This window comes from Capricornis sumatraensis, chromosome 11 (assembly GCF_032405125.1).
Source record: "Capricornis sumatraensis isolate serow.1 chromosome 11, serow.2, whole genome shotgun sequence".
NCBI classification, from domain to species: Eukaryota; Metazoa; Chordata; class Mammalia; order Artiodactyla; family Bovidae; genus Capricornis; species Capricornis sumatraensis.
Window position 1 is genome coordinate 60,791,311 of NC_091079.1, and position 10,102 is coordinate 60,801,412.

The 10,102-nt window shown below is 35.2% G+C and overlaps 1 non-coding gene across 1 annotated transcript; it reads right to left on the reverse strand.

The window, feature by feature from the left end:
• Positions 1 to 6,403: 6,403 nt before the first annotated feature.
• LOC138088850 (U6 spliceosomal RNA) lies at positions 6,404 to 6,506 on the reverse strand. Its single transcript, XR_011145757.1, has one exon. It is a non-coding gene; the product is annotated as a U6 spliceosomal RNA (small nuclear RNA).
• Between the last annotated feature and the right edge of the window lie 3,596 nt (positions 6,507 to 10,102).

Sequence of the window (10,102 nt, forward strand, 5' to 3'; positions counted from 1 at the left end):
TGTAGGCAGACACTTTACCGTCTGAGCCACCAGGGAATGGTAGCTAAATCATTTGAACTACAAGCATCTTCTCTGAAAATAATCTTAAACCATCAACCTTAACTTATATATTAAAGAAAGCAGAGCTAGAATAATGTTTTCTTTGGAGAGAAAAATAAGATTTTGGATCAAATCAATAATGTCAGCAAACTTGCATGGTATAAAATACTTCTGATTCCTGTCATGCCTCTAGAAGAGTGAAAGCTGAGTGATAATTTCCCCAGATTTGATATTCAAGGCACAATTTTCACTGTGCCTTAGATAAGAGCCATCTCTAGTTAAAAACAGGGTTTCCCACGTGGCGCAGGTGGTAAAGAATCTGCCTACCAATGCAGGAGACCTGGGTTTGATCCCTGGGTTGGGAAGATCCCCTGGAGGAGGGCATGGCAACCCACTCCAGTACTCTTGCCTGGAGAATCCCCGTGGACAGAGGAGCCTGTAGGGCTACAGTCCATGGGGTCTCAAAGAGTTAGACACAACTGAGTGACTTTCACATCACTAATAAACAGTGCTATGGATTTTTCCTTGAGTAGTCTCCAATATGATAGCTGACAGGAGTTCCTCTTTCCTTCCCAAATACATATGGGGATATGGAGGTGGGTACGAGTCAGAAGAACTATCTAAATAAAGCATAGTAATGGGGTCACAAAGAGTCAGACACGACTGAGTGACTGAACTGAACTGAACTGAATCAATTCTTTGTTTTTTAAAAAATAGAGATTTCTATATAAATTGTTTTCATTGGATAATATTTAATATCAGTTCTTGAAAATAGGAATGACAAATATTTTAAAATTTGTACAATTCATCATGATTGGCTATAAATTATGTTCCTTTCTACAGAAATTGGATTGATATAATATTATATGAACATAATTTCAACTATGAATTGCAGTTCTATGGGATCAATAACTGTGTATTATTTATCATTCTATTTCCTACAAAAATGCATAGAGTATACTTAATAGGAATTCAGTAACACTTGACTGGATATATATATCATTGACTAAAAGAATATATACAAGAGATACAAGACAATTCTAAATTATACTAAATCAGAATAATTTTTACAAAGAATAATCATTTGAATTTACCAATATATTTTTGAGGACTTATATATTAATAATTATAAAAGTAAAAATCTTCAAAGAAATGTCAGGTTTTCAAGTTATTTTTGATAGTAATTATAGGAAAAAATGTATTCTAATTATGGGTATTTCCTTTACAGATTCCTTAATTTATACTGCAATTAAGTCATGATAATATTATGGCTTAAATTTCAACTACGTTTTTTAATGAGGAAACCTTTTAGGATTTTCCTACCTCTTGCTGCTGTTTTCTTCCCTTAACAAAAATTCCGGGAAGGGGGAAATTTTATGAGAGCAGAGTAAGTAGAATGAGGCAAGGGTCAGGGAACTCAGAATCACAGTGACACACAGAGAGTACAAAGCCAGGGCCAGTTAGGGGATGGTTATCTTGGTATAATACAAAGCCTAATTTTTTAGACTACAAAGGTTGATTTTCCCACTAAATGGGGATTAATTTACTCCAAGTCCAAATTAAACAAAAGTAAGATTTAATGCCCCCTAGACATGGTTAGATCTTATGGAAAGTAACAGCCAGTGCCAATAAACAAAGTGTTACACATGTTCATGATAGTGGAGCAAAACTTTCCCTTGCAGCCTAAGATTTGAGTAAATGGCCTTACTTCCTCCCTTGTTGGGGGATGAGTAGCAATTCAGCTAGCCGAGTCCTACTCACGCAGTCACGACACAGATCAGATAGATCCTTGCAGCCCTCTCCTTAATGGGCATCACAGGGTATATATATATATCCAGACATGTATCTGGGGATGGATCTTCCTATAAAAATGTGACCCAGCAATCCTTTTAAACTATATTGCTAAAATCAGTCATACACACACAGAGAAACACAATTCAAATGTATCACTTGTAAAGATTCATTCAACTATTTTTTAATTAGGCGGTCTAATTCTGCTTAGGTTGCAAACAGCAGAGGCAAAAGGGACAAATTCTCATTGTCAAATGACAGTTGTTTGGTGATCTTAGATGCCTAAGGGCTGCTGAATCTAAGGACTCAAACAAATGCCATGCTGCATTGCTATGAGTTGAATTGTATCCCCCTAAAATCTAACCCATCGTACCTTAGAATGTGAACAGATTTGGAAATAAGGGTCTTTGCAGATGTAATTAGTTGAGATAAATAGGATGGATCTTCAGTCCAATATGACTGGTATCCTCACGAGAAGAGGAAACGCAGAGACAGAGATCCACAGAGACAACTCCATTTGACAACAGAGGAAGAGACTGGAGTGACACAGCTGCACTGACTTGCTAAGAATGCCAGCATCTTGCCATGTGCCTCTTGAAAGTGAACTGGAAGTCCCTCAGTTGTGTCTGACTCTTTGTGACCCCATGGACTATAGTCCATGGAATCCTCCAGGCCAGAATACTGGAGTGAGTAGCCTTTCCCTTCTCCAGGGGATCTTCCCAACCCAGGGATCAAACCCATGTCTCCCTCACTGCAGGGAGATTCTTTACCAGCTGAGCCACAAGGGAAGCCCATGGCCATCACTAATTAAAATTACAATGAGGTGCCACATCACATGGTCAGAACGGCCATCATCGTCAAAAAATCTACAAATAAATGCTAAAGAATGTGTGGAGAAAAGGGAACCCTCCTGCACTAATAGTGAGAATGTAAATTGGTGCAATCACTGTGGAGAATAGCGTGGAGGTTCCTTAAAAAGCTGAAAATAGAACAACTACATGACCCAGCAATCCCACTCCTGAGCATTTACCTGGAGAAAACCGTCATTCCAAAAGATACATGGACCCCAGTTTTCATTGCAGCACTATTAACGATAGCCAGGGCGTGGAATCACCCTCAGTATCCATTGGTAAAGGAGTGGATAAAGAAGATGTGGCACGTATATACCATAGAATACTACTCAGCCCTATACCGTGGAGCTGAGAAATGGATTTAAGGGGCTAGACCTGACAGACAGAGTGCCTGATGAACTACGGATGGAGGCTCCTGATTTTGTGCAGGAAACAGGGAGCAAGACCATCCCAAGAAAAAGAAACGCAAAACAGTAAAATGGCTGTCTGGGGAGGCCGTGCAAATAGCTGTGAAAAGAAGAGAAGTGAAAATCAAAGGAGAAAAGGAAAGATATACCCATTTGAATGCAAAGTTCCAAAAAATAGTAAGGAGAGATAAGAAAGCCTTCCTCAGTGATCAATGCAAAGAAATAGAAGAAAACAATAGAATGGGAAAGACTAGAGATCTCTTCAAGAAAATTAGAGATACCAAGGGAACATTTCATGCAAAGATGGGCTCAATAAAAGACAGAAATGGTATGGACCTAACAGAAGCAGAAATCTTCTGTTAAGAGGAGGTGGAAAAAATACACAGAAGAACTGTACAAAAAAGATCTCCACGGCCCAGATAATCAGTAAGGTATGATCACTCACACTCACCTAGAGCTGTACATGCTGGAATGTGAAGTCAGGTGGGCCTTAGGAAGCATCACTACGAACAAAGCTAGTGGAGGCAATGGAATTCCAGTTGAGCTATTTCAAATTCTGAAAAATGATGCTGTGAAAGTGCTGCACTCAATATGTCAGCAAATTTGGAAACCTATTGATAGTACAGGGAATTCTATTTAATGCTCTGTGGTGACCTAAATGGGAAGGAAATCCAAAAAAGAGAGGGCATGTGTGTATGTATAGCTGATTTGCTTTGCTGTACAGCAGAAATGAACACAAAATTGTAATGCAACTATGCAACTATACTCCAATAAAAATTTAAGATTAAATATTCCCTCAATTGTACGGTAGTTTGAGCATTCTTTGGCATTACCTTTCTTTGGGATTGGAATGAAAACTGACCTTTTCCAGTCCTGTGGCCACTGCTGAGTTTTCCATGATATTGTCTTACATTATTTCTTTGGTAATTTCTCCCTAGCCTTTCCCCCTGTTTTCCTTCTCTGGAATTGATGTCACCTGAATGCTGTACCTCTGAGACTGGTGTTCTAATTTATCATTTTTCTTTCTATTTCCATCTCTCTTTTATAATAGTTGTTCTATTTTTCTGGGAGATTTTCTGTTATTGAAGTCTTCTAATTATGTTTTATTTAATCTATCACAACATGACTTTTTAAAGGGTATCTTTCTTGTTGCTTTGAAACACACCCATATTAGACTCACAGATATGTTAAAATAAATTTAGTATTTTTCATTTGTGTCTGCACTATGCTTTACCCATTTTATTTTGTTTTCTCTTTCACTGTTTGTGGTTTGCTTTGGTTGGTCTGATTTCTCCAAATGTCTTAATCATCTATTAATTTTAAGAATAAAGTATTGAAACACTAACTGGCAAATCTGTGAACATGAAAGGCTTTTCTCTTGCTTATAAATAGCTGAGCTGTGGAGTTATGACCAGGCTGAACCTGAGGCATTTCACTGTACTTATCTCAAATCAGTGAGTCCTTTAAATATGGATATTGAATTTCCCCGTAGATGAACTGTCGATTTACCAACATAAAGATCATAAACTTGGCAATCTACATTTAGGAGAATAAACAGTGCGTTCACTATGCCAACATTTATTCAAACTCTCTGTTTTTAATAAATTGAATCACTCCTACTTTCAGCCCTGTATAGGATAGGATCCCAGAATCCAGAATCTCTGATTGAGCCTCTCCATAGAAACCGCCATACTTCTGCAAGAAGAACAGAGTAGGGCAAGTGTGGCACTTCGTTGTTTGTTTTGGATTGGAAAATTTGGTAGTGGGTATGCAGGACCAATACTGCTATTCTATTAATAGCATTTACAAGAGTATGTGAGACCAATCAAGTATCAACATTTCATTTTAATTCATCTCAAAGTATTTCTAATTCCCTTTATGAGTTCTTACTTGATCCGTGAGAATTATTTAGAAACATATTGCTTAATTTCCATTTGTGATTTTCACAAATTTCTTCCTGTTAATGATTTCTTATTCTGCTATCAACTGAGAGCATTCTTTTTAATTTTATTCATTTTATTGTTTATATCCTTTAAAATGTACTGAAATCTGTTTTATGGTCTAGCATATAGTATACCCATGTGCATTTAAAAAGAATGTGCATTCTGATGCTCTTAGGGGGGATGCTTTAAGATGGCTGTTAGGTCTAGTTGATTGATAATGTTGTTCAAGTTTTTTTGTCTTTCTTGTTGATTTTATGTATGTTCTGTTATTAAAAGAAGGGTGTTCAACTATTATCACAGAACTGTGTGTTTTGCTTTTGATTATGTTCAATTTTGTTTCATTAGATTTTGAAGTTCTGCTGTTAGGTACATATATTTATTATACATTCTTGATGGAATAACCATTTTATCAATATGAAATGTCTTTATTTGTCTCTAGTAAAATTTTGGTCTTAAAATATATTTTTTCTGATGTTTACTTACCCACTCCAGGTTTCTTGTTATTGCTATTGTTTTGTTTTATTGTTACCATTATGGTATATCTATTTCAACTCTTTTACACTCCACCTGTATATCTTCTTGAGTTTAAAATGGGTCATGTGTATGACCCATTTTGTATATTTGAATCATGTTTTTTATTTTTTATCCATTCTGAAATTCCTGTCTTTAGATGAAATGTTTAACCTTTTATACTAAATGTAATATTAATTTTATAATTTTTAGGTAGAACATAATTTTTATAGGATTTATGTCCAATATTTGTGATTTACTTTCCAAATGTCACATTTTTTTTAATTTAATCCCTCTTCTTCAGTACTGGTCATTTTTTATTGTTGTTGCTGATGTTGTTAAAGAGATATTTTCTAGTGTGCAATTTCAATTCCCTTATATTTTACTATATTTTTGAGTTGTATTCTTAATGCTTGCTCTAAAGATCACAAATAACATCTTAAGTTATAAGTATCTACTTTTGATTAATACCAACTTAATTTTAATAGTTTAAAAAACTTTGTTTCTATTAGCTCCATTACATTGCTCTCCTTTGATCTGTTACTGATAGAAAAATTACATCTTTATATATTATATGCCTATACACAGTTATAATTAATACTTTATGTAGCTGTCTTTTAAATCAGATAGAACAAAAAATTATAATAAAATTTATATAAAATTTATATAATAAAATATATAAAAATTATAATAAAATATACTTATACTATTTTTTTCTATTTACCTCTGCAGTTACTCTTCTTGATGCTCTTCATTTCTTCAGATGGATTCAAATTATGGGCTTGTCCTTTTCATCTGAAGGGCTCACTTTAATAGTTCTTGCAGCACAAGTCTGCTAGAAAAAAATTCTCAAGTGTTTTACAAAAGTATTGAAAGCTTCATGAATTTTCATGTCATTCTTCTGTAACAGCCATGGTAATCTCTGTATCATTCCAATTTTAGTACATGTGTGCTTAAGTGAGCATTTAGTATCTACTCTTATATGGTAAAAAATATTAAATGTTACAGATTATGAAGTTATAGATACAGGACATATTTGGGTAATGCTAATATTGACATTGGAAATTCAATGTTACCATGTAGCAAGATAGATAAACCTCAAGTCATGATGTTTTTTCCTGGTAAATAATGTTAAGGTTAATTATCAACTGTCACATTTCTTCCAGCATTTTTTAGTTAGCTTGTAACTTAGTATAAGTGACATGAAAAGATGGTAAGATTTGCATTAATTCCTGACCAAAAACACAGAACTTTTGAAGATGAAAACTCATTAACAGAGCTCTATATTTCTGGTGAAAAATAAATGTCTCATCCCTGAAAAAATTATAAATATTTTACACATTATATGTTCATGAACCTATCCAGAATTTTTAATGGTTTCATTGCAAATATAATTTTCCCTCACATTCCCATTCTTCTCAATTAAATAGATTAGGTGGGTTTGTGTATTTTTTTGGTCCCTTATTATATTTAGTTATATTTAGGCCTTCTCTTCTAAACTCATTTCCTGGTAACAAAGAAGCAACACACAGACACTGATTCTGACTCCTGGGGAAGTTAAGGCCCTGGCATGCTGGTCTAGGAAGGGCTTAGCATCACCTTGTTTATGTGGACTCTTATGTGGAACTGGTGAGCTTCTAAGCATCTCAGAGACATTTAACAATATTGTCATCATCAAACAAATTATGGTTGCCAGGGGGAAAAGACAGTTAGGGAATTTGAGAAGATTATGTACACACTGCCATATGTAAAATGGATAGCCAGCAATGTCCCACTCTATAGGCACAAAGAACTCTGCTCAATGTTGTGTATCAGCAGAATGGTAGGAGGGTTTGGGGGAGAATGGATACATGTGTATATATGGCTGAGTCCCTTCACTGTTCATCTGAAACTACCACATTGTTAATCAGTTCTTGTTGTTTAGTTACCCAGTATGACTCTTTGTGACCCCATGGACTGCAGCAGGCCAAGCCTCCTTGTCCATCACCTCCCAAAGTTTGCTCAAGTTCATGTCTATTGCATCGGTGATGCCATGCAACCATCTCATTCTCTGACGCCCTCTTCTCCTGTCCTCAATCTTTCCCAGCATCAGAGACTTTTCTAATGAGTCAGCTGTTCACATAAGATGACCAAAATACTGGAGTTTCAGCTTAAGCATCAGCCCTTCCAATGAGTATTCAGGGTTGATTTCCCTTAAGACTGACTGGTTTAATCTTGCTGTTCAAAGGACAGCTTCCACAGTGGCTCAGCAGTAAAGAATCTGCCTGTAATTGAGGAGATATGGGTTCAATCCCTGGGTCAGGGCAATCCCTCAGAGGAGGACATGGCAACCCACTACAGTATTTTTGCCTGGAGGATCCCACAGACAGAGAAGCTTGGTGACAGTCGATAGAGTCACAAAGAGTTGGACATGACTGAAGCAACTGAGCATGCACGCAAAGTATGATTTAAGATGGGGGAAAATAAGCTTTTAGTGTTTTAAATCCACTAAAAATCTCCAAATTTATAATATTTTGCTAGATATTAACTACCTACTTTTAGTAGATAAACCAGAAAAAAGCAGCAGTACTGCAACTGGTAAACTGAGTTTTTTGAATACATTTCAAAATAATTTCTATATCATGTGTTATGCAGAGATCCAGTCATCCACACTGGCTCATTAAAGTGTAAAATAGTTATATACAGTTCTATTCATTAAGCAGGGTTCACACAAAGAATTTTCCTGTGATGTGAAACAGTGCAAAAGATTTATGTTTCTTGATACTGATTAAAGGAAAGCCATCAGACTTTGTTTTACAGTAATTTCATATTTGTTTAAAGTTTAGAAGTGAGTCTTCCAAATTCCAGACATCTATACCTTTAAGTCAGTTGGGCAACAACCAGATTTTTAAAACCTTAGATTCCATTTGCCAATACACTTCTTTAAAAAGCATGCTTTTCATTCCTTTTTTTTTTAAATAAAAGCAGCCGCATTGTCTGTACTGATTCAGTCATCATCACTGAAAATGTTGAAAGAAGAGTACAAATGAGAAACACTGATACATCTTCTGACATTATTCATTTAGAAGCTAGTTCTCAAGTTGTCATTACATTTACCACATAAAAATTAGAAATGATTTGTTTGGAGAACTACAGCTATTTCTAGATTAAAGTTTCATTATCAAACTGAACTAAATATGCTATGATTATATATAAAGCAGGATGAGTTTTGCCCCATGAACTTTCACTATTAATGCACTCAGGCTAAGCATCCGAGATATCATCATTCTTTAAGATTATACAAGTGTATTTCTCAGTCACAAATGTAAAATTAAAGTTTGAAAATCAAGGTGAAGGATTGCCTTATGTTTCTATCATCTGATTGTTTCCATCTTTATTCTATTCTGTAAAATCCACACTAAGCTTGTATTTCCACAAAGTCTGTGTTTCCTCATTTGTTAGCACTCATCACACTTGAAGTTGTTAGTTAAATATCTATTTCCTCCAATAAACAGGTTCAGTAGGCCAGGGACCGCTGCTGTCTTATTTTCTTCTGCATGCTGAACTATCATATGCTGTGCTGTGCTCAGTGGCTTCAGTCATGTTCAACTCTTTGTGACCCTATTGACTGTAGCCCTCCAGGCTCCTCTGTCCATGGGATCCTCCAGGCAAGAATACTGGAGTGGGTCGCCATGCTCTCCACCAGGGTATCTTCCTGACCCAGGAATCGAACCCAGTCTCTCGCATCTCCTGCATTACAGACAGGTTCTTTACCTACTGAGCCACCTGGGAAGGCCCTAAACTGTCATATGAGATACCAAAGAGGATTTATTGAATGAATAAATTAATGATAAATGAAGAAACCTAAATTATCAGGTTATAATTAAATTAGAGAATAGAATCTGGAACTTTTGAATTGAATTTTCATAACTCTTATATAGTGATAATTTGTTTAAAATTTGGCATACAAACTATAATAAACAATAGAGTGAACAGATATTAAAGAAAAATTATGGCCAAGGAAGTGGAAGATTTAGATTTCAAATTACCTGAGTCCTAGGAAAAGTGAGAACCAAAAGAAATTTATATGCTCTATTTAAGTATTTCAGAAATAGAAATTAAGAAGTCATCAGTATACTAAATTATTATGATTTCTAGACTAATCATAATTCATTCAAATGACATATCAGATACAGGCCTCTCAGAATATTTACCATGTTAATCAAATGAATAATTACACTGAAACTTGAGTTTATTTCTCTGGTATATCAAAATGTTGTACTTATGGTAGATGAGATTGAAATTTTAGAGAACTGTCTTCTTAGTACAGAAAATTTTTGTTAATTCTGCATTTTATGTTCTTCTTGAAGTGATTTTCCAAAGTTTCCTTTTAATATTCTAAGATATCTTGTTTATAAAAAATATGTAATATTTCCCTGTCGGCATGACAAACATAACTAGAATGCTTCATTGCAGTGCTTTAGATATAATCTAAAAATTGTTCTTACATGCAACAGCAGAGACCAGTGATTCATGAAATTGCTCAGCACTGGGCATAGTCCTTGTAGAGCTACTAGTTTAT